The sequence below is a fragment of the Podarcis tiliguerta genome, assembly GCF_965153285.1.
Source record: "Podarcis tiliguerta genome assembly, chromosome: 6".
In the NCBI taxonomy this organism is placed as follows: Eukaryota; Metazoa; Chordata; class Lepidosauria; order Squamata; family Lacertidae; genus Podarcis; species Podarcis tiliguerta.
Window position 1 is genome coordinate 91,345,436 of NC_139539.1, and position 27,353 is coordinate 91,372,788.

Here is a 27,353-nt window from a genome sequence, read left to right on the forward strand (position 1 = left end):
TCTGACACCCCCCCAGGCTGCGCCACTGCCATGACCACATCCTCCAGCCTTACTAACTGAAACTGATCCAACACAACAGGACTAGACAGTGCTCTAGACACCCAATGATACTCCTCTGCTATAACAGCAGTCAGGATTTTATCCTCAAAAGGCTTTGCAAACAAGTCACAGCGAGCTACTGTTGGTTCCACCATCTCCATTGGGCCACCCCTCTCACCCCTTCTTCCCTGGTGAGGCAGGCACCATTTTGTGGTTCGCCTCAGGTGCCGAAACGTCTTGGGCCGGCCCTGCTCCTTCCTGCCCAGGAGGAGCCAATGGTCAGCCTAAAAGACTCTTCTGAGAGGCTGCAGTTATGTGACACACCTCATGCGACAGGGTTTAGCACAGGGGGCGGCAAGGGTTACCTCGCCTGGGCCGGTTCACTCCCCCAGAGATCGCTCTGTGGGCCGGACGCGATTTCCGGCATCTGTGTCTGCGCAGATGCGATTTCCAGTGCCGCGGAACTGAGTCCCTGGCTCCATGTTGTGCCTGCGGGACTCATCAAGTGGGTGGCGCGGCTCAGGGGCCGTTTAAACAACCCCCATGGGCTGCTTGTGGCCCATGGGCTACAGGTTGCCGACCCCTGGTTTAGCAGCTTCTGACACCTAAGCACTGCCCTCCTCTTCAGGCTTTTGGCTCATGGGGGAAAGCAACATGCAAGCAGAGACAGTGTGGAGGGCTCATTTCTGAAGAGATAAGAATAAGAATAAGAATAAGAATAAGAATAAGAATAAGAATAAGAATAAGAATAAGAATAATTTATTTATACCCTGCCCATTGGGCTGGGTCCCCCCAGCCACTCTGGGTAGCTTCCAGCAAAACACTAAAATACAATAGCCTATTAAACATTAAAAGCTTCCCTAAACAGGGCTGCCTTTAGATGTCTTCTAAAAGTTTGGTAGATATTTTTCTCTTTGGCATCTGGTGGGAGGGCGGGTGCCACTACTGAGAAGGCCCTCTGCTTGGTGGTTCAAAACAATTGAGGTTCAAAACTGCACAGCGAAGAGCTATAGCTCAGTGGAAGAACAGTGGCTTTGCATGCAGAAGGTTCAATCCTGGGCATCTTCAGGTAGGGCTAGGATGAGACCCTGCCACAAATCCTGAAGAGCCACTGCCACTCAGTGCAGACAATGCTGAGTTAGATGGACCTATGATCTGACTCCATATAAGTCAGTTTCAAATGAGTTGCTGACCAGGCCTCTAACCAAAGAGGTCATTTTAAGTCCAAAGGGGAAGAACACGAGACACCACAGACTGTGCCCCTGGAGCTTGCTCCAAGCCAAAATCTACAGCCATCAAAGAAAATCAGAATATTTTAAATTCATTTTAAAATGATTATGGCCAGTTCGTTTTCTCCTGCAGTTTGTAGATAGCAACTCCCATAAGATAGAGAAATACCATTTGCCACTTGAACGAAGAAGTAGGTACATGTATCCAATATTTCATTCAGAGATCTTCAAACACTGAAACAAACTTTTTAATTAAGTTTCAGAGCTCCCTTGGGCAAGAGGTATTATTAGCTGCTATTAACAGATGGAACAGAAACTTTTATAAAATGTGTGTGTGTGTTTAGGAAATTGTCTGAATGGAAACTTTACAGCACAAAGGAAGAACTGAAAGAGAAAGAGAGGGAAGATAACCGGACCCACGAGAACCATCTGCCAGCTGACCATCTGGAAAACTGAAGAAGGATGGCAAAAGGGTTTGACATTGCATACCTCCAGCATGAAGTCCAACTGTTTAAAATGACCCTAGAACAAAACATCTATTTAAGGCGTTTTGAAGTCACATCCTATGTTTGGGCCTAAGTGATTGCGCTCTTTCCTAATTCTCTATCCAAAACAGTGTCTCTGCAGAGCTCAAACAGGTCAAGAGTAATTCAGGGTTCATCCACACTTACCTTTGCAATCCGCAAAAAATAAAACACAAAACCACCCTCGATTGCCCTTTGATCTGATTTAGCTGCAAACTGCGGGTTTCCTTGGGGAAAGTGCCAGGACCAAAAAAAAAAAACACAACACCTGGACACAGACTTGGAAAGCCCAGATCTGAGACGAGAAATGCAACACAAAAGGATGTGTGAATGAGCCCTCAGTTGCGTAGTCTAACAACAGAGATACGAACTCTGAAGTATGCAAGTTCCTGAGTCACACAAAGCATTTGCAATTTCCTGTCTTAAATGCAATGGTACAAAGGCGAAACGTCTTAGGTATTTTAGAAAGACCTTGGTCTTGTTTGAACCATTTTCTCCTTACATGGGATAGGGAAGTAAAATCCTGCTTTCTCACCCCATTCCACCAGGTATGACTATCCCATCTTCTAGCCTGCAAGGCATTCATATTTGGACATGATGTTTGCATATACAGAGGACATGCGCAAAGTCCAACACATATTGGCTCAAATTATGCAGTTGAATGGACTAAAGGCCTTAAAAGCTCCTGCCATCAGTCTACCTCTCTTAAGCTCTACCCCCTTGTACCTGGTACCTCCTCAGGCTTGGGAGAAGAGGTTCATCAGGGTCCTAGCCCCAGTTCTGTCCACAGACTCCTCACTTAGCTGGTTCCTGGGCACCACCTTCATGTTCAGTGTTAAGAGGACTCAGCTACATTAGCAAAGGGGACGCGGGTGGCGCTGTGGGTTAAACCACAGAGCCTAAGACTTGCTGATCAGAAGGTCAGCGGTTCGAATCCCTGCGATGGGGTGAGCTCCCGTTGCTCGGTCCCCGCTTCTGCCAACCTAGCAGTTCGAAAGCATGTCAAAGTGCAAGTAGATAAATAGGTACCGCTCCGGCGGGAAGGTAAACGGCGTTTCCGTGCGCTGCTCTGGTCCGCCAGAAGCGGCTTAATCATGCTGGCCACATGACCCAAAAGCTGTACGTCGGCTCCCTCGGCCAATAAAGCGAGATGAGCGCCGCAACCCCAGAGTCGGCCACGACTGGACCTAATGGTCAGGGGTCCCTTTACCTTACTACATTAGCAAAGAAAAAGCATTTAATATGCGTTATAACACTGCGACTCCAGATGGCGCTGTGGAGTCCCGTCTTTCGCCAACGTGATTTGCCACTTTGAGGTTTACAACGCATTTTCCTGAAACCCATTTCTAGATCCAGCCTTAGACTGCTCATCCTTCCCCTCTCGCCCCAAGCTCGAGGCCTGGGCCACGACAAGGGAGCCGTTTGCTCTGCAAGTTCAATCAGCCCACAAATGAAGATCTCTAATGCCATTTCCTTATCTAACCTCATCACAGCTTGACCAACTCAGTTCTCTCAAACCACGGATAATTTCCTGCCCCTTCCAGATACGGTGATGCAGAGGAAAGCTATGACAATTCACATTTCCAAGAGAATGCAATTAAGTAAAAGCTGATGGGAACACGACAAGACGAACAAGGACAGGGACAAACGAAGAGTAATAGAAGATCTGGGTGTAAGATTAGACGTCTGCAATAAAGCCTAGCCTTTGCCCCTAAGAGGGAAATTGCTCTAAAGACACATCTCTACCCAGGTAGCTTTGTTTTTTACTGTGCAGTTGGAGAAACTAGCAGTTTAGAAAACTTTCCCATCCTTGATAAGGCAATATGATCCTTATCAAAGTGATACTTTGTGCGGTTCTACACTCGCATGGCATCGGGGATAGGACCTGAGACCTGGACCAATGGACAGGTTTTGTTTTGTTTTTGGAAAGATTCTGTGAAAGATTTTTTTTTTTTTAGTCACTCCATCTTATTGAAGATGTACAGTATGGTCTTTTGGCTAACATCAAGGCTCTGTGCACACGTAGCATTTGAAATGGACAGGGGTCATTTTTGCAGAGTGCCCTTTTGTACACAGCCATTTGCAATCGTACACACCTTTGAGCGATAACGTAATCTAAAGTGGCAGCTACTATTCGTGTTGTCTATACACACACAGGTAGGCATGTTTTTGAACTAGTGTGCAATGTTGCTCTCTTTTCCCCTCTCCTCATTTAGTGTTTCCACAGACTTATTTTTTGTAATATTTTTTGCAGGCTTCTGAAAGAGAGGGGCTGGAAACTGGTGTGTTGATATACTGATATTTTGTTGTTGTTGTTTAGTCGTTTAGTCGTGTCTGACTCTTCGTGACCCCATGGACCAGAGCACGCCAGGCACTTCTGTCTTCCACTGCCTCCCGCAGTTTGGTCAGACTCATGCTGGTAGCTTCGAAGACACTGTCCAACCATCTCATCCTCTGTCGTCCCCTTCTCCTTGTGCCCTCCATCTTTCCCAACATCGGGGTCTTTTCCAGGGAGTCTTCTCATGAGGTGGCCAAAGTATTGGAGCGTCAGCTTCACAATCTGTCCTTCCAGTGAGCATAGAATCATAGAGTTGGAAGAGACCACAAGGGCCATTGAGTCCAACCCCCTGCCAAGCAGGAAACACCATCAGAGCACTCCTGACATATGGTTGTCAAGCCTCTGCTTAAAGACCTCCAAAGAAGGAGACTCCACCACACTCCTTGGCAGCAAATTCCATACTGGTCCGCACTCAGGGCTGATTTCCTTCAGGATGGATAGGTTTGATCTTCTTGCAGTCCATGGGACTCTCAAGAGTCTCCTCCAGCACAATAATTCAAAAGCATCAATTCTTCAGCGATCAGCCTTCTTTATGGTCCAGCTCTCACTTCCATACATCACTACTGGGAAAACCATGGCTTTAACTATACGGACCTTTGTTGGCAAGGTGATGTCTCTACTTTTTAAGATGCTGTCTAGGCTGGTCATTGCTTTCCTCCCAAGAAGCAGGTGTCACAGAGTATATTAGGACACAGAGGCAACTAAGTTACTATATTGCTTCCTACTTTACAAATTTTACTCACAGACAAGTTAAACATGGCAAGGGAGACTGGCAAAGCCCTGCAGTGTACCCAACAGGATGTGACCCGAGAAAGTGCATTATTGGCACAAAATGGATTATAACCAGTGTTGGTTTTTTCTGGGGGCATTCAGGGGTGCGCAGTACCAGCACCTTTCCTCCCAAAATGTTAAAAGTGTGGCACTTACTGTAACAACCTCATGGTGACTACCAGCACCTTTTTTTGCTTTTTAAAAAAACACTGATATAACCTTCCCTGCAAATAGGGGGTTGCCATATTAGTCAAGATTTGATTTGATTTCAAAGGGGTGAGACAAAGGCGGAAGGGTGTGTTTCAAGGAGAAAAACAAGGGGACAAGGTGCCCACAGATATCCTGTGCCCAAGCCCCCCCAGAAACCTGGCCCTGATCTAGATGACTGAAATATACTCAGAGTTGAGAGTGGATTTCATGCTCTTTACTCATAGTGGTGAGGAGGAATGGAAGTTCCCCCACAATATCTGCTTTATATACATTATTTACACAATGGGCTGCACGTGATTGGCTAATTCTGGGATTCTCCTGTAGGCCAATCAGGTTGTGGCAGTGGCGTAGCATGGGTTGTCAGCAGCCGGGGCAAGGCAAGTAATTTGCGCCCTCTAACCCGTGGATTTGCACCCCCTAACCCTAACCCCCAGATGTTGCGCCCGGTGCGGCTGCCCCCCCGCACCCCCCACGCTACGCCACTGGGTTGTGGATTCACTTCCACCTGGAGCTGGATTGGGTGGCTCCTGCGGACCAGTCATACTGCTGCATTGTTCTAGGACCAATCAGACTGCTGCATTTTGGATCCTATTCAACTCAGTAGGGGTTTGGATTTGATATCCCACCTTTCACTCCCTTTAAGGAGTCTCAAAGCGGCTAACATTCTCCTTTCCCTTCCTCCCCCACAACAAACACTCTGTGAGGTGAGTGGGGCTGAGAGACTTCAAAGAAGTGTGACTGGCCCAAGGTCACCCAGCAGCTGCATGTGGAGGAGCGGAGACGCGAACCCGGTTCCCCAGATTGCAAGACTACTGCTCTTAACCACTGCACCACACTGGCTCTCTCATAACAACGACCCTTGCTTATTCTGTCAACCAGCCTCTTGCTCTAAAACCACGCTCTAAAACCACGAGCAGGACTTGTAAGCAGGACTGTTGGGTGAGGGTGTTTTGAGGGGGGGGGGCAGAGTCCTGTCTTACAGCGTATGTAGGACCAAGAGACATGGATGGCGAAGGAGCTGCTGCAGTGACCTGCAACACGTGTGTCATGTTTGGCAGCCCTGTACAGGGAGGTTTTTAATCTTTGAAATGGGGTGGTGTTTTTTATATTTTGCTGGAAGCTGCTCAGAGTAGCTGGGGCAACCCAATCAGATGCATGGCATATAAACAACAGCAACAAGAACTATTATTACTATTACTAAACCACAAGACACCAATAAATTGCTAGAACCAGAGCTGCTGTATAATCAGGAATAGAATCTGTGGCCAAATACATTACCAATGCAGTTCTGCTTCTCTTTGGCATTTGTTTATTTCCTTGGATACTTTGCTGTCACAAGACTGCTGTCGCTTCACCAAGAGATGTTTTTGTAATGGGTAGGGTAGGGTAGGCAGATAGACAGCCAGGCTTCAGGTGAAGGGATTTTGGCTGCTTCCAGACTGCGGTTTAATTTGAACATTGTCCGGCGGAAATGACTGGCAGAATCTGAGACCAGGGAGAAGAGTCGAAGGAGGAAGATTGAAAAAAATTTAAAGTATATTTACAGAAATTTTGCAAAATTAATGAATGTTAGAAGAATATTGGAATGAAGTTATATGGTTTTAGCAGAAGTGTTATTAAGAATTATATGAATATTAATTGTTAATGTGTTAAAGTGGAAAATTTAAAGTTAAATTGTGTTAGGATAAACTATAGAACAAAAATTGAAGAAGAGGGAAAGGATTTGTTGAATTAGCAAATTTGACCTAGAATACAAAAAAGGGAGGTGCGAGGAAGTTGAGGAAATAAGCAAATGAAAGATACAGATATGAAATTTGGATGTGTGTATAAATGTTTTTGTTTTGTTTATGTTGTATTGTTGTATTGTATTTTGTTTATTCTTGACATATTGTATGTTGAACCTATGTATTGTTTTTCTTTATTGTCTTTCTTTTCATAACTATAAAATATTTAATAAATATTATTTAAAAAATAATAATAATTTGAACATCGTCCATTGAGATTACCAAACGAGTCATTGGCAACCGTTTGTTTTACTTGCTGGATTTAACATCAGAAAGGGACAATCTGGATTAAACTGGAAGGGACCATAGACACACTCACTTGGCAGTAAGCCCCTCTGAACTCAGCCTGCTTAAAGCCATGTGAGCCAGCAAGTACAGCCACCCCCCCACACACACTCCCTCTGCTTGGCCCAATAAAGGATACCCTGGCCCCAAGCAGGAAAGCTCAGAGAAGATGGCATTGCCAAGGTGGTTCCAAAAGGCTTTCTGGTTGGGGATCCCACTGCACCCCTCTTTTCCAGACTCTGCTGCAAATGAGGATGGGATGAGAAACAGCTGCTGATTGGCTTCTTTTCCTCCAAAACAACAACAACCACAATTTTAACGTTTCCCATTGACTGGCAGAGGTTGTCTAGGGTTGCACACAAAAGTTGTCTAGGCCTAACTTGGAGATGCCAGAGAGATTGAATTAGGGATGTTTTGCATGTACAGTGGTGCCTCGCAAAACGAAATTAATTCGTTCTGCGAGTTTTTTCGTCTTGTGAATTTTTTCATCTTGCGAAGCACCACTGTGTATTGTTTCCCATAGGAATGCATTGGCGGTTTAAAAAAAAGGCGCAAGACGTTTCGTCTTGCGAAGCAAGCCCATAGGGAAATCCGTTTTGCGAAGCAACTCAGAAAACGAAAAACTCTTTCGTCTTGCGAGTTTTTCGTCTTCCGAGGCATTCGTCTTGCACGGTACCACTGTATTGCAGGCGATCTGCTACTGAGCAATGGATGTTCCCTTAATGAATTTTGTTTTTGGTTTTTTCCAATTTTTTAAATTAATTTTTCAAATTTATAACAAATAGAGGGGGGAAAGAAAAACATCACAATATAAAAACAGAAAAAACAAAAATACAAACAAACATTTATCCTCACTGTTAAAATCCCAATTTTGTTATCATTGTTAAATGACTTCCTTGAATCCCCCTAGCTGAGTTTCCATAGAGGTCATTGTAGCAGTTTTCCAATACTACTTTTAATAAAATTAGCTTAATCGATTAACATCTGTCTTTCTTTTCAAATTGTCTTCTATCCATAATGTTATATAATCTAACATATTTAACTCCTAGGCCAATTTGGTACTTACAAGTAATTCTACTTAGATTATCTTAGAATATTTAACTAAATAGTCCTTAAATTTCTTCCATACTTCTTGGTGCTCCTCCTCTTTCTGATTGCGGATTCTACCAGTCAGGTCAGCCAGCTCCAGAAAATCCATCATCTTCGTCTGCCATTCCCCCACTGTTGCTATTTCCTGTAGTTTCCAGTTTTTGGCTAACAAAATTCTTGCTGCAGTTGTGGCATACAAAAACAATCTAACATCTTTCTTGGGCAATTCCAAACCTATTATTTCAAGTAGGAAGGCTTCTGGTTTCTTTATAAATGTATATTTCAACATCTTTTTCAATTCATTATAAAAATTTTCCCAGAAGTCTTTCGCCTTGGGACACGTCCACCACATGTGATAAAATGTACCTTCCTTTTCCTTGCATTTCCAACATAAATTGTCATTCATATGGTAAATCTTTGCTAATTTTACTGGGGTCGCTTAATGAATTTTGGACTTTAATGAATCCAAAATACCAAACTAGACGGGGGGCAGCCAATCAGCCTCTGCTAGAGGCAGGTGATTTCCACTGAGTGCGAACCAATCATACATGATGCTGCCCTTTGCATACCTGTCTAAATCACTGCTGTAGGCATATTTCCTTCAGGTAAAGAAGCACAGGTAAGTCACAGGCCCAGGGAGTAAGTGTCTCCAAGGGTTGGTAATTCTTACTCTGAAAGTATCAGACCAAGGGAAGTAATAGTGCCACTGTATTCTGCTCTGGTCAGACCTCACCTGGAGTACTGTGTCCAGTTCTGGGCACCACAGTTCAAGAAGGACACTGACAAACTTGAACGTGTCCAGAGGAGGGCAACCAAAATGGTCAAAGGCCTGGAAACGATGCCTTATGAGGAACGGCTATGGGAGCTGGGCATGTTTAGCCTGGAGAAGAGGAGGTTAAGGGGTGATATGATAGCCATGTTCAAATATATAAAAGGATGTCATATAGAGGAGGGAGAAAGGTTGTTTTCCGCTGCTCCAGAGAAGCGGACACGGAGCAATGAATCCAAACTACAAGAAAGAAGATTCCACCTAAACATTAGGAAGAACTTCCTGACAGTAAGAGCTGTTTGACAGTGGAATTTGCTGCCAAGGAGTGTGGTGGAGTCTCCTTCTTTGGAGGTCTTTAAGCAGAGGCTTGACAACCATATGTCAGGAGTGCTCTGGTGGTGTTTCCTGCTTGGCAGGGGGTTGGACTCGATGGCCCTTGTGGTCTCTTCCAACTCTATGATTCTATGTGAGAAATACTCTTTGAAATATCAGTGACCTTTGCATCACACACAACCTTGCCAACTCGTACAGCAACATAAGCCCCGCTCAGAAGGGGTGGTATCACTTTATCTAATTTGTACCTCATTGCACGGCTTAGACTAATCCCAAAAACATTTTTCAAATTCCTAGGTGCCAATATCAAATTACGGCAACCCTGGCTTAGGGCCAGAGGACACACCAATTGCATGCCAACGTGCTCATTAAGACTCCAACAGCTGCTGCTTCTAGGGAAACACAGATTTGGGAGGAGAGTTTCAGCTGACAAGCGTAGATTGTGGGGTGCGTCACTTTCCCCCACTTGGTGCTTTGCCACTCAGAGCCTCCTCACCCAACTGCTTTCCCATCCAAGGGAAGCTTGCAAGGGTAAATTCGCTTGGATCTCAGTAGAAGGGAAATGGCTCAGTTGGAGAGGGAATAGGAACGCTGTCCTCCAATCTGTCACTTCTCAACTGAAATAGCCCCCCGCCTCACCCCTATCAAACGATGCATCCCTAGAAGCAGCAGCCACGGAGAGCTCCAGATTTGAACGTGCCTTGGGGAAAGTGCTCATCGTGGGCTTCTTCCACCCAGTGAGACTTCCCTGCAGGCTTGCCGGAAGTGGCAGCCATCCAGCAGCACTGACAGAAGCGTCACCGCTGCTTGGTTGGGCCCTAGGGGCGCCCAGTGTCCCCTTTCACACCAGACAATCTGGTATTGCAAGTGCTGCCCAGGTTGGTATCCAGTTTCCCCAAATGTCCCATAACATCAGATGCAGCATTTGGTTTTACTAGATGTGCAGACGAGAGAGTTCTTCCTGTAGGTTGAGGTGGCTGCGTGGTCCATCTTTGCTATTTGCTTCTTCTTCTTCTTCTTGCTTAACTAAAGGAAGCTGCAGCTCAGCAGGGGAAGTGCTGTACCCCTTTGTGCCTTTCCCAGGAACATCCAAGGCAGTTCCATTTTGAAGGCATGTCCAGCATTTGTCTAAGTATACTGTGCACTACGGGATGCAGGTGGCGCTGTGGGTTAAACCACTGAGCCTAGGATTTGCCGATCAGAAGGTGGGCGGTTTGAATCCCCGCGACGGGGTGATCTCCTGTTGCTCGGTCCCTGCTCCTGCCAACCTAGCAGTTTGAAAGCACGTCAAGGTGCAAGTAGATAAATAGGTACCGCTCTGGCAGGAAGGTAAACGGCGTTTCTGTGCACTGCCCTGGTTCGCCAGAAGTGGCTTAGTCATGCTGGCCACATGACCGGGAAGCTGTATGCTGGCTCCCTCGGCCAATAAAGCGAGATGAGCACCACAACCCCAGAGTCGGCCACGACTAGACCTAATGGTCAGGGGTCCCTTTACCTTTACTGTGCACTACACTGAATCTGCCATTAGCCATTTATAACTCAATACACCTGCTTGTCTATACTGTAATATATAATGTGCACTTTGGCCTTAGCAGGAGGTTTTGGGGGGTCTTTTTTTGCCCCAGTTACTTTTCCATTAGTGAAGAAGTGGCATTACCCTAAAATAGTAGGTGATCAAATTAAAGAGATGCAGCTGCTGATGTCTAGACTGTCTAGCTCATGAATGAGGCTGTGAAATATTTTTTTGATATGGCTCCGTATTTAATTGTCACCTTTTTGGGGGGTAATATTTCTGTTTGAAGTTTTGTAATTGCGGCTCTTCCAGTGGCACCCAATGATAGTTTATATTAATTGTGCACTGCGCCAGAGGGGGAGATAAACCTTTGAAAAGAGCAAGGCTAATTCCTGAAGAACTTGTAAATCAAAATAGGGCCTATGAGCTGGAGGAAATTGCAGTGAGCCTGTACAAGGCTGGAGACGGTTTCGAGTCCCTTAATTATGCGGTCCTTGGTTCATTATTCAAAGGTGCTGATGTCAGTTCCATATTCTGGATGAAACTGCACTTCCATATTAAATGAGGGCGTAACTGAACAACCTTAGCATGTCTGCCCAGAGACACAAGCCCCTTTCGGGAGTGTCTCAGGGGCCATGTGGTGTAGTGGTTAAGAGCGGTGGACTCGTAATCTGGGGAACTGGGTTCACTTCCCCGCTCCTCCACATGCAGCTGCTGGGTGACCTTGGGCTAGTCACACATCTCTGAAGTCTCTCAGCCTCACTCACCTCACAGAGTGTTTGTTGTGGGGGAGAAAGGGGAAAGGAGATTGTTAGAAGAAGAAGAAGAAGAAGAAGAAGAAGAAGAAGAAGAAGAAGAAGAAGAAGAAGAAGAAGAAGAGGAGGAGTAGTAGTAGTAGTTTGGATTTGATATCCCACCTTTCACTCCCTTTAAGGAGTCTCAAAGCGGCTAACATTCTCCTTTCCCTTCCTCCCCCACAACAAACACTCTGTGAAGTGAGTGGGGCTGAGAGACTTCAAAGAAGTGTGACTGGCCCAAGGTCACCCAGCAGTTGCATGTGGAGGAGCGGGGAAGCGAACCCGGTTCCCCAGATTACAAGAGTACCGCTCTTAACCACTACACCACACTGGCCGCTTTGAGACTCCTTAGGGTAGTGATAAAGTGGGATATCAAATCCAAACTCTTCCTCTTCTTCTCTACACTCCAGGTGGAAGCTGAATGCTGTCATCTAATGGAAAAAAATACTCACTGGTAGTTTTTAACCACCCTCTGCTTTTGTGCAACTTGACCTGCAGATGTTAGTTGGAATTCAATATAGCAATGTGGGGTATTTGGGGGGGGGAGATGAGGTCCACTTGTGCAACAGGATTTTCCCCCTTCTCCCCTCACACCTCCCTAAAAGTATTTGGGGGGGTTCCCCAAACCCTCCAGAGCAGATTTAGGGGGAGAAACAGAGGGTGTGAGAGAGGAGGGAGGGAAGTCCTGTTAAGCTCAATGAACACGTTGGCCCAGTGTGTGCCAAGGTAACTTCCATGCGAGGGATCATTAGGAGAGGAATCGAAAATAAAACTGATGTAATTATATAAATCTTCAGTGCGACCACATTCAGAATGCTGTGTTCAGTTCTGGGCGCCACACCTCAAAAAGGATTTTGTAGAGATAGAAAAGAGCAGCTGAAATGACCCAAGGGGTGGAGCAACTCCCCTATGAAGAAAGGTTGCAACATTTTGAACTTTTTAGTATAAGATAAGACGAGTAGTGATGTATGGAAGTGAGAGCTGGACCATAAAGAAGGCTGATCGCCGAAGAACGGATGCTTTTGAATTCTGGTGCTGGAGGAGACTCTTGAGAGTCCCATGGACTGCAAGAAGATCAAACACATCCATTCTTAGGGAAATCAGCCCTGAGTGCTCACTGGAAGGACAGATCGTGAAGCTGAGGCTCCAAGACTTTGGCCACCTCATGAGAAGAGAAGACTCCCTGGAAAAGACCCTGATGTTGGGAAAGATGGAGGGCACAAGGAGAAGGGGATGACAGAGGACGAGATGGTTGGACAGTGTTCTCGAAGCTCTGTCACAAGAGACCAGGGCCCTGCGGGACTTGACATCTTTCCACAGGGCCTGCAAGACAGAGCTGTTCCGCCTGGCCTTTGGTTTGAACTCAGTCTGACCCTTATGTTTCCCTCCCCTTATGGTTTTGATCTATGGTCTACTATTAAAATGAGGCTGCATTTTAAATTGTATTTTAACCTGTATTTTAAATTGGTTCCACACACCCCATTATGTTTTTATTGTGATTTTACTAGTGTTAGCCACCCTGAGCCCAGCTCTGGCCAGGGAGGGCAGGGCATAAATAACATTTTTTAAAAAAAATTATTATTATTATTATTATTATTTCAAACTTCACATTTCCAAATCATTCTTCATCACTGGTTAGATACACGTCCAGAGGATGATCAGGAACATCTGTTATGAAGAATGATGGGAAGGACATTTCAGAAGATTACAGTCAAAACTATCAATCATCGCCCCCAGCAACACCATCCATCATACAACTACGGTACACTTCTGTCCTTTGAATTCTAAAACATTTGCTAATTCATGACGCCAAAAATTTGACATTGACTACCAGTGCCTTTTGTAAAGAAAATATAAAAATCAGCTGTCGTTCACCTCCATTTATCTACTGCCATATGTCACCCTGGGCTCCTTCAAGAGAAAGGGAAAGATATAAATTCAATAAATAAATAAAAATATAATAGGTACCACTTTCCACACGGAAAACATACAACTTTATTGGTCATTTCAGGCAGCTACGCAATCCCCCTTTCAAAGTGGCCTCATATATCCAGTGAGTTTTCTCATGCTGTCAACAAAGCCTTTCTATTGGTTGGTGATCCTTACAACACCTTTCTGGTTTCCATAAAGCATTAGGATGGGCCCCCTGGCTTTGCAGAGGCTGCCTCTACTTCAGCACGTCTTTGCCCTTAAATATCCAGTCCCAATCCCCCTGAGTAAAGGCCACGTTTTACATATTAATAGGCACACACATAAGATGTAGCACTTCTGCCCTTCCAACAATGAACAAGTTGGTTATATTCATATTGCATCACTGAAAGTTATAGTAGGAAACCTGGACTATTTTGCTGCATCTGTGTACCTGGAAGCTGGTAAAAAATAAAATAAAAAGGTAAATGACCTCTGAACAGTTGAGTCCAGTCAAAGGCAGCTGTGGGGTTCAGTGCTCATCTCGCTTTCAGGCCGAGGGAGCCAGTGTTTGTCCACAGACAGCTTTCTGGGTCATCTGGCCAGCATGACTAAACCGCTTCTGGTGCAACGGGACACTGTGATGAGTGCCAGAGTTCTCAGAAACGCCATTTACCTTCCTGCCATAGTGGTACCTATTTATCTACTTGCACTGGTGTGCTTTTTGAACTACTAGGTTGGCAGAAACCGGAACAGAGCAACGGAAGCTCACCCCGTCATGCGGATTCGAACCGCCAACCTTCTGATCAGCAAGCCCAAGAGGCTTTTGCTGCATCAGTGTACCTGGGAGTTGGTACACTGTGGTTCTATTCACTTAGCTCAGTGCCAGATTACCAAATAGGCAGAGCACCAGCCTATGGGCCCCATACCTTTTAGGGGCCCCACGACAATGAATCAAAAAAATATTAATTTGATCTTGAAAGAAAATTACAAAAATGTATTAGGAGATAATTAGCAACAGAGATTTTCACTGCCTAGGGGCCTCCACAGGATTTGATCTGGCACTGACTTAGCTACCAGATGTTGGGAGATATGTCAGTGGAGGAATTTGCCTTATCTCCTTTTAATGCCAGGTAAGTTCAGTTCTGGAAATCAGTGCCAAATGACTTAACACATTGGCCACAGTCATATGTAATGCAAAGCCTTGGTTTCCAGGTGGTACCTAACACCAAGGAAACTAGCGCTAATACACCCAGGAACCTCACCAAAATGCTGGAGAGGGTGCACCTCCACAGGCACATACCTCCACATGTGGTGGGAGTGTCCCAAAATCCAACTACTCTGGACAACAGCCATACAAGAAATATGTAAAGTAACTAAGCAAGTAATAGACATCACCCCAGAATTGGCCCTACTAAACATCTTCCAAGACAGCAATGCCCATTTACACCACAAAGAACTCATAACCCACCTACTCTCAGCAGCCAGAAGCATCATAGCCAGACACTGGAGAGACCTGTCAGGAGTAAGCATGGACCAATGGTACCAAATAGTATGGGAAACAGCCCTACTAGAAAAATTAACTAATAAACTGAAACTGACACGGGGACAGACAGAAGAAGACGCCTTCACCCCGGTATGGCTCCCCTTTATCACATACACAGCCCAACAGGACAATGACAATAATCCACACACAGCATACAAATCAATATGGCTAACCTGATCCAAAACACCCACCCACCTCACTCACACACGAGAACAAAGATCACCACAGCCAATCACAAGCAAACAATCACACCCTGGGCCAACCCCAACCTCTCTCACCACCAAAGGAACACAAGTGAACAACACAAGCAACGCTGACACCAAACTCTACATACATTAAACATAATAGAAACACCGCCACCCAACCCCAACCCCATCCATCTTCCCTCTCTCCACCCCCCCTTTCTTTTTTCTTTCTTTTTTCTTCTCCCCCTAATGCCTCAACAAATGAAATGGATTTGTAAAAATGTTACATGGGGGGGGGGGGAATACGAGGCATTACACTTACTTCTGTAAAACAAGAAAATCCTCAATAAAATATCAAGATATCAAAGCCTTGGTTTCCTATACCATACAAGACCGCATCCAGACAAGCCCTTCAGCTTCACTTTTCCCTTCATGGAAGCAGATAAACAAACCACAAAGGGGAGCTACCATTTGCTGCAGGCCTAGCAACTATGGTTTGTTAAGGCAAAAAAGCCCACGGTCCAGAGTTTGGATAGAATGCTAAGCTACCGCTTCATGGTTTGTTTTTCCATTCACACAGAGGGAGACGCAAACCAGAACTTCTGGAGCTGTGTGCACAGGATTTGTGGCAGCTGGTGCTTCTTGTTGCTGGAGGGACAGAGTTGACAGCAGGATAGTTAACGGTAGGCAGAGCCCGGGGCAACAACAGAAAGAGCTGATGGTAGTCTGGGTATTTCAAGGCACACCTACTTGAGAGTAAACCCAATTAACACAGTAGAACTTACTTCTGAATAAAACACACAGGAATGTGTTAGCAATCACAGCTAAGTTGTATAGAATCAGTACATATTTCATATTATACATTACACCTCCAGGAACAGGAGTAAGCATGTTGGTCCATAAAGGGGGAACCCTCAAAAATCTATAACTAGTCAATACTTCCATTTGAACAAACCATAAATGTCACAAAATAGAGGAAAAGCTTTTTCGTTCTCTAGAATTCTTCATCAGGCTGGATGTTACACAAAGCAAGGGATGGGAGGGTGAAGAAAAACAAAACAATTAAGTTGGACGTTGCAGCCGTGAGGTCATTTATTTAATTTTGTAGCCATGACATCATTCATTATGCCTCATCCACGCCCTGCTTTGTTAACATCCAGCCTGATGAGTTCGGGAGAACTCAAAGCGAAGGACGGGAGGAAAGAGAAACTGGGGGTGGAGGGGAGATAATCTATTTATGTATGTTCCAGGGGCTGTGCCTCTGCTCAGCCTGCTCATCCATCCCCTGCTATTCCCTTCACATTAACCCTCTAGAGCTTCTTTTTCCTACCCCTTCCAACTACCTAAGCTCACTTTACACCAGCCCAACCTCACATCTGAAGCCACTTCTTCCTTCTATTCTGAAGCCCCACTTTGCACCAGTTATCTCTCTCACTCCCTGCCTCCTGGCCCTCCTTTTGTGCAACCCCTCCTTGCACACAGACAGCTTGCATTTTCTTTGTCCCACACACTGCAACTACCGTATTTTTTGCTCTATAAGACTCACTTTTTCCCTCCTAAAAAGTAAGGGGAAATGTGTGTGCGTCTTATGGAGCGAATGCAGGCTGCGCAGCTATCCCAGAAGCCAGAAGAGCAAGAGGGATTGCTGCTTTCACTGCGCAGCGATCCCTCTTGCTGTTCTGGCTTCTGAGATTCAGAATATTTTTTTTCTTGTTTTCCTCCTCCAAAAACTAGGTGCGTCTTGTGGTCTGGTGCGTCTTATAGAGCAAAAAATACGGTACTAAGCCCTCATTTTACCTTCTGCCCAGTTATAAATACACCACCCCTTCCATTCTGCAGACCTTTTCATGCCTCCGCTTTCATCTTTACCCCGGTCCTCATGCCTCCCACTCCCTCCTTTTTTGCACCTCCATTTTTACTTTCACTCATTATCTCCCCTGCTCCTTGCTTTTCTTGACTCTCCCTTGAACACAGACCTCTCCACGCCCATGGCTCATCCTCTCACCTATTATGCAGCCCCTTCTGGGCACACACCCCATGATTATATACGTTATTGTATCTGAAGAGGCAAGCTGTCAGCTGTTCCGTTATGCAGCTAGTTCAGTTATGAATGTTGTACATATATGGGTGTTTGCTTGTTAATAAAATATATCTTCTAAATTACTACAGTGGTACCTCGGGTTAAGTACTTAATTCGTTCCAGAGGTCCGCACTTAACCTGAAACTGTTCTTAACCTGAAGCACCACTTTAGCTGATAGGGCCTCCTGCTGCTGCTGCACCGCTGGAGCACGATTTCTGTTCTCATCCTGAAGCAAAGTTCTTAACCTGAGGTACTATTTCTGGGTTAGCGGAGTCTGTAACCTGAAGCGTATGTAACCTGAAGCGTATGTAACCCGAGGTACCACTGTACATTGAATCTGGAACTTCATGTTGAAGACAACGCACTGTGCCAGGAGTTAAATACATTGTGTGAAGGTACTGCATAGTATTTGAGGGCTCTTCATATTTTCTCTCACACGTATGAGGCAGCTGAGGAATAAAAGAGGGAGACGTTTGAGTAGAGTGAGAAGGGAAAGACACTGAAAGGAAAAATGTGGCTCTTTTAAACAGCAGCAGCAGTTTCAGTAAAGTAGGTGCGGAATATTATTGAGAGGAAAAGGAAGACACAAGAACTACCCACTGTGGAAGAATGGCAGATGAAGTTGATGGACTATATGGAATTGGCAAAAATGACCGGCAGAATCAGAGACCAGGGAGAAGAGACGGTGGAAGAAGATTGGAAGAAATTTAAAGACTATTTACAGAAATATTATAAGATTAATGAATGTTAGAATGACATCGGATTGAGGTTAAAAGGTTATTAGCAATAAGTGGTAAAGGAGTATGGAAAATTCGAAGGTTAAAAGGTGTAAATTAAAAGGTTGAATATATTAAGATATTAAGAAAAGATTAGGACACATTAATATATTAAGATAAAGACTAAGTTAAGATAGAGGGAAGGAATTTGCTGATTAAATATTTGAACTGGAAAAACCCTAATAAAAATATTATTAAAAAAAAGAGAGGAAAATGGCAATTTTAAAGCACAGCAGAGGTTTGAGTAAAGCTGAGATGGAGAGGCACTGACAGGTTGTTGTCGTTTTTTAAAATTGTTTTTAACAAAGATAAATAGCAGAGATGGTTGCAACACAGAAGCCAACACTAAACAGCTGGCAGATCAGAGGCTTTCCAAAATCCCTTCTTGCTGTACTCAAACCTTATTTTAAACCGCCACTCTTCCCAGTGTCACTCTCTGCTTGTTCTGCGAGAAGCCAAGTTACAGGGAACCAGGCAGAGGGCCTTCTCGGTAGTGGCACCCACACTGTGGAACGCCTTCCCATCAGATGTCAAAGAGAAAAACAACTACCAGACTTTTAGAAGACATCTGAAGGCAGCCCTGTTTAGGGAAGCTTTTAATGTTTAACAGACCATTGTATTTTAAGATTCGGTTGGAAGCCTCCCAGAGTGGCTGGGGAAACCCAGCCAGATGGGCAGGGGTATAATAAATTATTATATATTGAGAGCCAGTGTGGTGTAGTAGTTAAGAGCGGTAGTCTCGTAATCTGGGGAACCGGGTTCGATTCCACGCTCCTCCACGTGCAGCTGCTGGGTGACCTTGGGCTAGTCACACTTCTCTGAAGTCTCTCAGCCCCACTCACCTCACAGAGTGTTTGTTGTGGGGGAGGAAGGGAAAGGAGATTGTTAGCCACTTTGAGACTCCTTAAAGGGAGTGAAAAGCGGGATATCAAATCCAAACTCTTCTTCTTCATCATCATCATTATTATTATTATTATTATTATTATTAGACCCTCTGTCTGCCATTGTTTTAAATGGCACTTTCCCTTCTGTGTCTCTCCACTCCTGCTTTATCCAAACCTCTGTTGTTTGACATGGCCACTCAGTATTATTCCATACAAGCTTCACTCAAACCTCAACTGTGGTTTAAACCATCCACTTTCCCCCCCTTTCAGTGTTCTCCCCTGTCTTACTGTACTCAAACTTCTCTCACTTCCATTCTTCAGCTACCTCATGTGGCAGAATCAAGGATTCCACAGCACTTTACTCAAACCTCTAACATTGTTTAAAATCACTGTCTCCCCCTGAAATTTCTGCTGTTGTTTTGAACCACCACTTTCTTCCTCTCAGTGTATACCACGCTGTTCTGCAACAGAACACCGTAACGGAAGCCAGAGCACACGGGAACGCCGTTTACCTTCCTGCCGCGGCAGTACCTATTATTGAAATACCTGAGCATAGTAAAAAGAAGAAGTAGTCAACTGACAGGTACACACCAAATGACTGTTTCCTTGGCCTCTGTTAAAACTAGGCACTGATACTGCCCAGGAGACCCACATTTATACAGGGAGGGGGGGAGTTCTGAAGTGAAATAGTATCACATTGAAGCAGATTTAAACAGGTGAAAAAATGTACAGCAAGGTTCAAGTACACAGATGATTATAAAATTAAAATATGACAGAGGGAAAGAATTTGCGGACAGAATATATGATTTGGTATACAGAGAAGGGAGGTCTGGGGAAGTCGGGGAAATAAGTTAATGAAAAGAATATAAGGAGACAGAAACTGTTTTTTAATTTTTTTTAATATTAATATTTATATTTTTTATGTTCTATTGCTTTGTGCTTGTGTGTTGTAGTGTTTCTCTGTTAGTTTTTCTTGTTGTGAAATTTCTTGTTTGTTGTTGTTCTGTGTTTATTGTAAAACCCAATAAAAATTCTTTTAAAAAAAAGCAAGGTTCAAGTACACACAGATGAATGCATCATATGGTCACTGAACATATTTGTACATACGCTCACACACACCTCTGCACGTCTCATGAGTGTGCGCACACACTCTTTACAGATTTCCAGCTGAGAGGAAAGCAAAAATATGGCATGAAATCTCTTAACATCACTGGCAAATGAAGCATGAAACATACTTTCAAGGAAGAGGCCGTAACGGAGCCAAGTTAAATATTTCATTTCAGGAGCAAACCCATTAATGTTGAGGATTCTGACCTTCAAATTGTGAAATTGCTTGGGGAAGAAATCATAGCATGGTAGAGTCGGAAGGGACCCTGAGGGTCATCTAGTCCAACCCCCTGAAATGTAGGGATCTCAGCTGGATCATACATGACAAGTGGCCGGATCCGCAGGGGGTCGGACTAGAGTGCCTTCCAATGACACAATTCTATGATTCTATGATTCAACCTCTGCTTAAAATCCTCCCAGGAAAGAGTCCACCACCTCTCATTGGAGACTGTTCCACTGTCGAATTTGACACAAGCACACACACACAGTTGTTGTTGTTGTTGTTGTTTAGTCGTTCAGTCGTGTCCGACTCTTCGTGACCCCATGGACCAGAGCACGCCAGGCACTCCTGTCTTCCACTGCCTCCCGCTGTTTGGTCAGACTCATGTTTGTAGCTTCAAGAACACTGTCTAACCATCTCGTCCTCTGTTGTCCCCTTCTCCTTGTGCCCTCCATCTTTCCCAACATCAGGGTCTTTTCCAGGGAGTCTTCGCTTCTCATGAGGTGGCCAAAGTATTGGAGCCTCAGCTTCAGGATCTGTCCTTCCAGTGAGCACTCAGGGCTGATTTCCTTAAGAATGGATGCGTTTGGTCTTCTTGCAGTCCATGGGACTCTCAAGAGTCTCCTCCAGCACCATAATTCAAAAGCATCAGTTCTTCGGCGATCAGCCTTCTTTATGGTCCAGCTCTCACACACACAGAGAGAAAGAAGAAAATCAGACTGCAATGGAGAGAATGCTTCCCATTCTTCTAAATGAACGCTGGACTGGTTGAAGTCCAACAGTTAGTCACATAAGAGTCAACAGCAAATTGACAAGAGCAACATCCCGATATTAAATTATCTTGCCCAGGAACAGTTTTTTATTAAGGCCATAATTTACTCATGCCTGCTAAAGGAAGGTGACCGCGGATTGAATTATGCTGTCCCTACCTGGGAGGATTTTGACCCTGTAGGCAAAAATAAATAGGAAGGGGGAAAGGGGGAAAGAAAAACAAATAAATGTGACCTTTCCTATGCCTGACCTCCCCTTCTTATTCAGATTTTAAATGCAGCCAGTTAGAAATACAGTGGAATGAATCAACACCGGTCGCATAGAAACAGCCCATGCTACTCCCTGTTCAACACACCACAAATGGCTGCCCAGAAAAGTTTTAAAAGATAATTGTAGGGTTGCCATATGTCAAGAATTTCCCAGACATATCTGGAATACTTTTCTGTCCGGATTTTCACTCTTTGAAATATGGCAACCCTAGGTAATTGACTTTCGCACAGGGCCACCCCAAGAGTCACCTACAGTCAGCTAGTTGTGTAATGCTATATAGCCAGGGCCGGCCCACACATGAGGTGACCTGAGGCAGCTGCCTTAGGCGGCAGACTCCAAGGGGTGGCATTGCTATGGCTGCTCCACCTGTGATCTGCTCCGGATGACTGAGAAGTAAGGAGAAGCAGCATGAAGTCTCAAGAGAAGCCACTGCCACCACCACTTTTATATGTCACGGAGGATATATTTTATTGTTTTGATTTGAATCAACTAGTCAGCTCTTTGGCTACTAGTCAAATAAACAGTATTTTGAAACTGATCTCTGGCTAAAGTGAAGACCTGTGTAACTACAGATTATTATAACGCACAGTGAAAGCAGGTATACTCCTTAGGTGTCATCAGCATTTGTTTAATCCGTTTGATCATTAACCTTTAGCTTTATTGCAAAGTGAAGCTCTTTCCTAATTACCTACAAAGTATATTACAATCCTTAAACTGCTAGTAAAGATGCTCAGTCAAAGAACCACAACCTAAGCTTTCTGTTGCTAAATTAATCACAGCTGCAGAGCAAACCCGAATGCTGTTCTATGACAGAGACACTACAACTGGTATCACACTAAAGCTTAAAAAAACCCTCTCTCCAGATAAAGTTGTCTATCTCAACAGACAGAGAATATTCTAAAATATGCTTGAAAGTCCTCTCTCTCTCTCACACACACACACACACATACACACACACACACACACACACACACACAATCAGAATCATGCACAATGAATACTGTGGAGAGAAATAGCAGCCAGAATATATGGTGAATGTTTTCATAGGTCCAATGTCCCCACTGTGTGGATCCAGAACCGGCCTCCACAGTCCCTTACGGACTCATTGTTAAAACCGTGTTTATGGAAGACAATCTTAATCGGCTACGAGTGACCGCCAAAGAAAGAAGAAGAAAGAAGAGGTGCTCTTTCTGCAAGAATCAGCATTTAGAAATCAAAGACAAGCCTAACACAGAGATTATTATATGGAGTTGTGCACTGGAAGGATATAAATGGCCAGGCTAGGCAGAGCACGATTCAGTACAGAGTGTGCTTTTCTGTTATGGATGTGGAGAAGGAAACAAATAAAAGATTTCCAGGGAAACCTTCCCCCTGCCAGCTTGAGCCCTCCCCGCTATAAACACTATTAAGAGATATAATCATATAACTCTCACCCCTTCCAATTTTCAGGACTGAAGGGTACATTCGCCAGAACGAGTTACAGGCTGCTGAACGGTGACAGCCACCCAAGATTTCTGTTCAGCAAGATAATGAGTTTTAATTCGCAGACATTCCTTTCAAAAGAAAGTTATGATATACTTTTCCTTTAAGGATAGGCTGAGCCATGAAAACTGCTTATCCGCAGGCAACACTCCACACAGAGCTGCTCTATGAAAGAGGTTGACTTTTAAAAACTTTGATTAGCCAGTCCTGTTTTTAATGGCTTTACCTTTTTTTGTGTACATGTTGTTGTATAAAACCCTGAAATATAAATACATTTACAAAGTCTATTAACTGACTTAGAAGTGTGTCCTCAGTTCTTCAACAAGCAAATAATAATAATAAAGATGTTTGGGATTTTTTGCAAGCCTGTGGTTGACCTGGGCCTTCCAAGAAGAGGCCTCTCTCCTACCTCTCCTTTCAGACAGGAGGGAACGTCTCTCCTGAGATGCTCATGCTTGCTGCAACTCAGGCATCCCACCATTGAAACCCAAAGAAAGCTTTCTTTCTTCAGAACTGTTATCTTACTTGTGGATGCATCCACACAGAGCAATACAGTTGCACAATCTTGGCTTGAAAGAGTTGCCAGAAGGAGGCATACAACTTGGGGACCCTGAATTTGTGTAGGGTTCACTCCTATTCTTCTAGAAAAAGAGGGGCTGGAACTCACCACAAACACCCCCCTCATTTCCTTAGAATGGCAGTGGCACCATTCTAAGTGCCAGCCAACTTGGCCCCGCGATCATGGGTGCCCGGGCTGTGGGTGCCATGCAGCATGCATAGCCCTGGCATCGAAATTTGTGGGTGCCCAGTGCCTTCATGGGGAATTTTGTAGGTGCTTGGGCACCCAGGGCCCCAGGGAGTTGGCACCTATGGTACCCACCTGAAAGTTGGCATAACCCACCTGAGAGGTGCTGGAACTAAACTGGGGGGCAGGGAGCCCTGCTCCTTAACCTTTTCTTCTCTCAAGGAGAAGGCAGTGGAGTTTAGGATCAGAGTTTTCCTTCTCCTAGATGGGCTCCCTTCCCAGGTTGACAAGCCTCATCTGCCAGCTCACCTCCCTCTTCCCACATGCAGAAACCACTTTCTTGACCCTTGGACTGGTCTTGTCCAATCAATCTGCTGGAGCCTGCCCTTGCATGCAGAAGAAGTCCCTAACTCACTGAGGGTCTGAGACACATCAGCTACCCTCACATGGTTTAGCTGGCCTGTTGAAGCCATTCTCAGGGTGTGGCCGCTGTCACATGCTTCTAGGAGCCACAGGTGAGTGTTGAGTGCAAGGTGGGAACCGAAAGTGAGCAAACTACCCCAGAAGGAGCATGGCGTGTCCCCCACCAGAGGTCAACAAAAGAGGCTTAAAGACTTTCTACTACTTTTTTTTTAGATTTGCCTTGAGAAACACCGACAACTGGGAAACACTGGCCTGCAAGTGCTCCAACTGGAGAATAGCCTCGACCAAAGGTGTCATGGACTTTGAGGACGCTCAAACTCAGGACAAAAGGGAGAAACGTGCTAAGAGGAAGGCATGTTTGGCAAACCCTCACCATGATCAGCTCCCACCCCGGAAACCTATGTCCCCACTGTGGAAGGATGTGTGGATCCAGAATTGGCCTCCACAGTCACTTACGGACTCACTGTTAAGACCGTGTTCACGGAAGACCATCTTACTTGGCTACGAGGGATCGCAAAAGATGAAGACTGTCCCCCCTAACATCCCATAGTAATGACTACTGGGATAGAATCAGGTGCGGTTTCGTTTGTGTGCAGAGCTGGTAAATGTGGCCTCTTTAGTGACTACATCGCACCAACAACTTAACTGGATTCAACATAAAAACAGACTCAGGGCTGACCTGAGATACTTTGGTGCCTGAGGAAGAAAATAAAAACACAGACAGTATGCTCTGCTCTTGCTCATCAGCCTCACATACAATCCACCAAGAAGTCGATTGTACAAGCCCCATTGAAATGAATGCTCAATGAAAACTTCTTAATGAAGTGTGCCTCGTGGGTGAAATCCCACTCTGCCTGCCCCCCTTCATGGCAAAGGAACCCCTGAGTGTAACTCAAAAGGGGAAATACAAAACAAAATACGGAATTGCTCCCCTCTGTAGTTATATTTGATGCCTGGATTTCATTCCACCACCACCAAGCAAAAGGACCGGCTTCGTTTACAGAGGCTGCTACAAAGAGTTGCCCTCTTTTCTCCCGATTTTATGATCCTTCTAATTTTTACAGAAAGAGAAACCCGAAATGTAACAGAGTTCAATTAGCCAAAACGCCTTGGAGGTCTGTCAAAGGGAGCCGGTAGGAACCAGCCCCAGCATAACTCAGCAATCTTGTGTTTATTTGCATTGCATCCCCCCACTGGCAGAATCCCAACACAAAAGACACCCTTCTCCAACAAAGGAAAGCCAGAGGGAAGGAAAGCAAAACACACAAATCCATATATATATTTCAGGAACTGACTGGAAGGGCGCAGAGAGCAGAAGAAAGCTTCGGTCTGCGAAGACCCCTCTGAATGCTAAGCAGCCTCAAGGCGTCTCTCCACCGCGTCTCCGCGCCGCGCAGGTTTGTTTTCCAAGGCGCGATCGCGCCAGATCCGTGGATCCCAGAACAAGCAAGCTGTCTTCAGAAGGGGCGGGATGTTAGGGGAAACCGAGTGACCATTCTCCATAGGGAAGGGGGGTGGCGGTGGAGTGTCACTCCAGCCGACAAAACGAAAGACCATGGCAGCTGGAGATAGGTGGAAACGCGCCGCGAGTCTCCACGCAAAAGGGAGGGAGCGAGGACGGGTCGGTCCCCCAACCCTGCCACTACACAAACACACCACACATACACACACTGTGCAAGCCCTTCGCGCCGTTTTGCAAGGAAATGCCCTTCGGACTTCCCTTCCCCTCGTGTCACAAAGCCCACAGTGCCGCCACTTTGCTGCAGATTCCCTCCAACAGATCTTTCAGAGGGGCAGGGGCGCAACAGAGAAAAATACACACACACATGCACCCAGGCGAGCGTGGATTCCAGAGCAACTTACCTGGGAGGCGTCTCTGTTTTGGCTGGATGGGCCGATTGCCTATCCTGCGAGGGTCTGAGCACCCCTGGTTCCAGCAGGCAAGGCAGTGGCGGGTGGAAAGTGTGTAGACTGGCAGCAAAGGCGGCGGGAGCGCAGCGGCGCGGGCAGGAGGGAGGTGGCGCACCACGCGCCCTCAAGCTCTCGCCGAGGCGCGTCTGGCGTGCTTCCTGGCCGGGCTCTCCAAAAGCGTGTGCTGGATCCCCCCCTGCTGCAGGGGGCGCCGATGCTTCATGCTCTGCCGAGGGGAGTGGGACCCCCCTTCCTCCGCCCACGCGCACTGCGAGATGCCAGGCGGAGACACGAGCATGCGAATGCGGGGGGGGGGTTAAGTGTGGGGTGCGATCAGCGGGAGCCCGAAGCCGCAATCTCAGTCTGCTGGGATGAGTCCCCGAGTTTTCAGCCAGCTCCAAACAGTCCCGTTTAAGAGACTGTGATGCGCGGAGAGCAAAATCACTGAAGTTCGCCGAAACAAGGCAACGTTTAAAAAGACGTTTTGAAAAGAAAGGAAGGAAAGAAAGCTAAGCGGTTTGTGTTTTCCCAGGTTGGGCTTCAGGGACCTCGCCAGCCGCTCTTGTTTGAGCACAGCTCAGCTGGGCAAAGAGGGCAGAAGGCGCTGCTGAGCATCTCCCCACCTCCCCCAAAAAAGCTGCAGCATCTGCTTAAACACACACACACACGGAAACTTCGAGTTCTGCTCCGACTCGGTGACTGAGAAGCATCCGAAGGGTGGAGCCTCTGGAGGGAAGGAGGCCCCGAGAGATTTCGCTTGAGCTGCAGAGCAGAAGAGCGAAAGGAAAGAGAGCGGGAGCTACGAGCCCATTTGGCCCAACAGGTTGCAGGTTGCCAACTCCCCTCTGGAGTCCGTTTAAAAAATCGACAGATGCTAACTGAGGAGTTGCTGCCAGCGCCCGCTGAATACGATTAACCAGGCAGCTCCGGCCCTCCCTTTGGCCGCTGTCCGTGGTGCTGAAAGCTCTCCAGCAGCTCGTTATTGGGGATAAAATCCTTTTCTAAGCTCATTAGTCGGCGCTCATCAGCGGCGCGCATCCTGATCCTTCGCCTCAATCATCGCAAATGAAGCTTTACGTCCGCTTGGCCGGGTTTTAATTATTTTTTTTTTTGACCTTTTGCCTGGACCAAAATAAACGGATTTTCTTATTAACAGGATAAAGACAATGCGAGGAAGCGAAAGAAAAGCTGGCTGCTTTGAGTCTGTGCATCCGCTACGTGCCTATAGGATCGCGCGTGTTTCTTTGAAATCAAAATGTCCCATCTTTTTTCTGGCTGCACACCCAACAGCGGGTCACTAGTGTGCGTCAAATATCTTTTTTCAGGGGGCGGCGGAGGAAAAGCAGAGGGAACAGTGACCCAG

General features: G+C 45.7%; 1 protein-coding gene across 1 annotated transcript in view; it reads right to left on the minus strand.

The window, feature by feature from the left end:
- FAM163A (family with sequence similarity 163 member A) overlaps positions 1-26,518 on the minus strand; it is a 119,612-nt gene extending 93,094 nt beyond the window's left edge. The window contains exon 1 of the mRNA XM_083446391.1: positions 25,943-26,518. The gene's annotated coding sequence lies outside the window, so the exon portion shown is untranslated. The remainder of the gene's footprint in view (positions 1-25,942) is intronic.
- Positions 26,519-27,353: the final 835 nt, after the last annotated feature.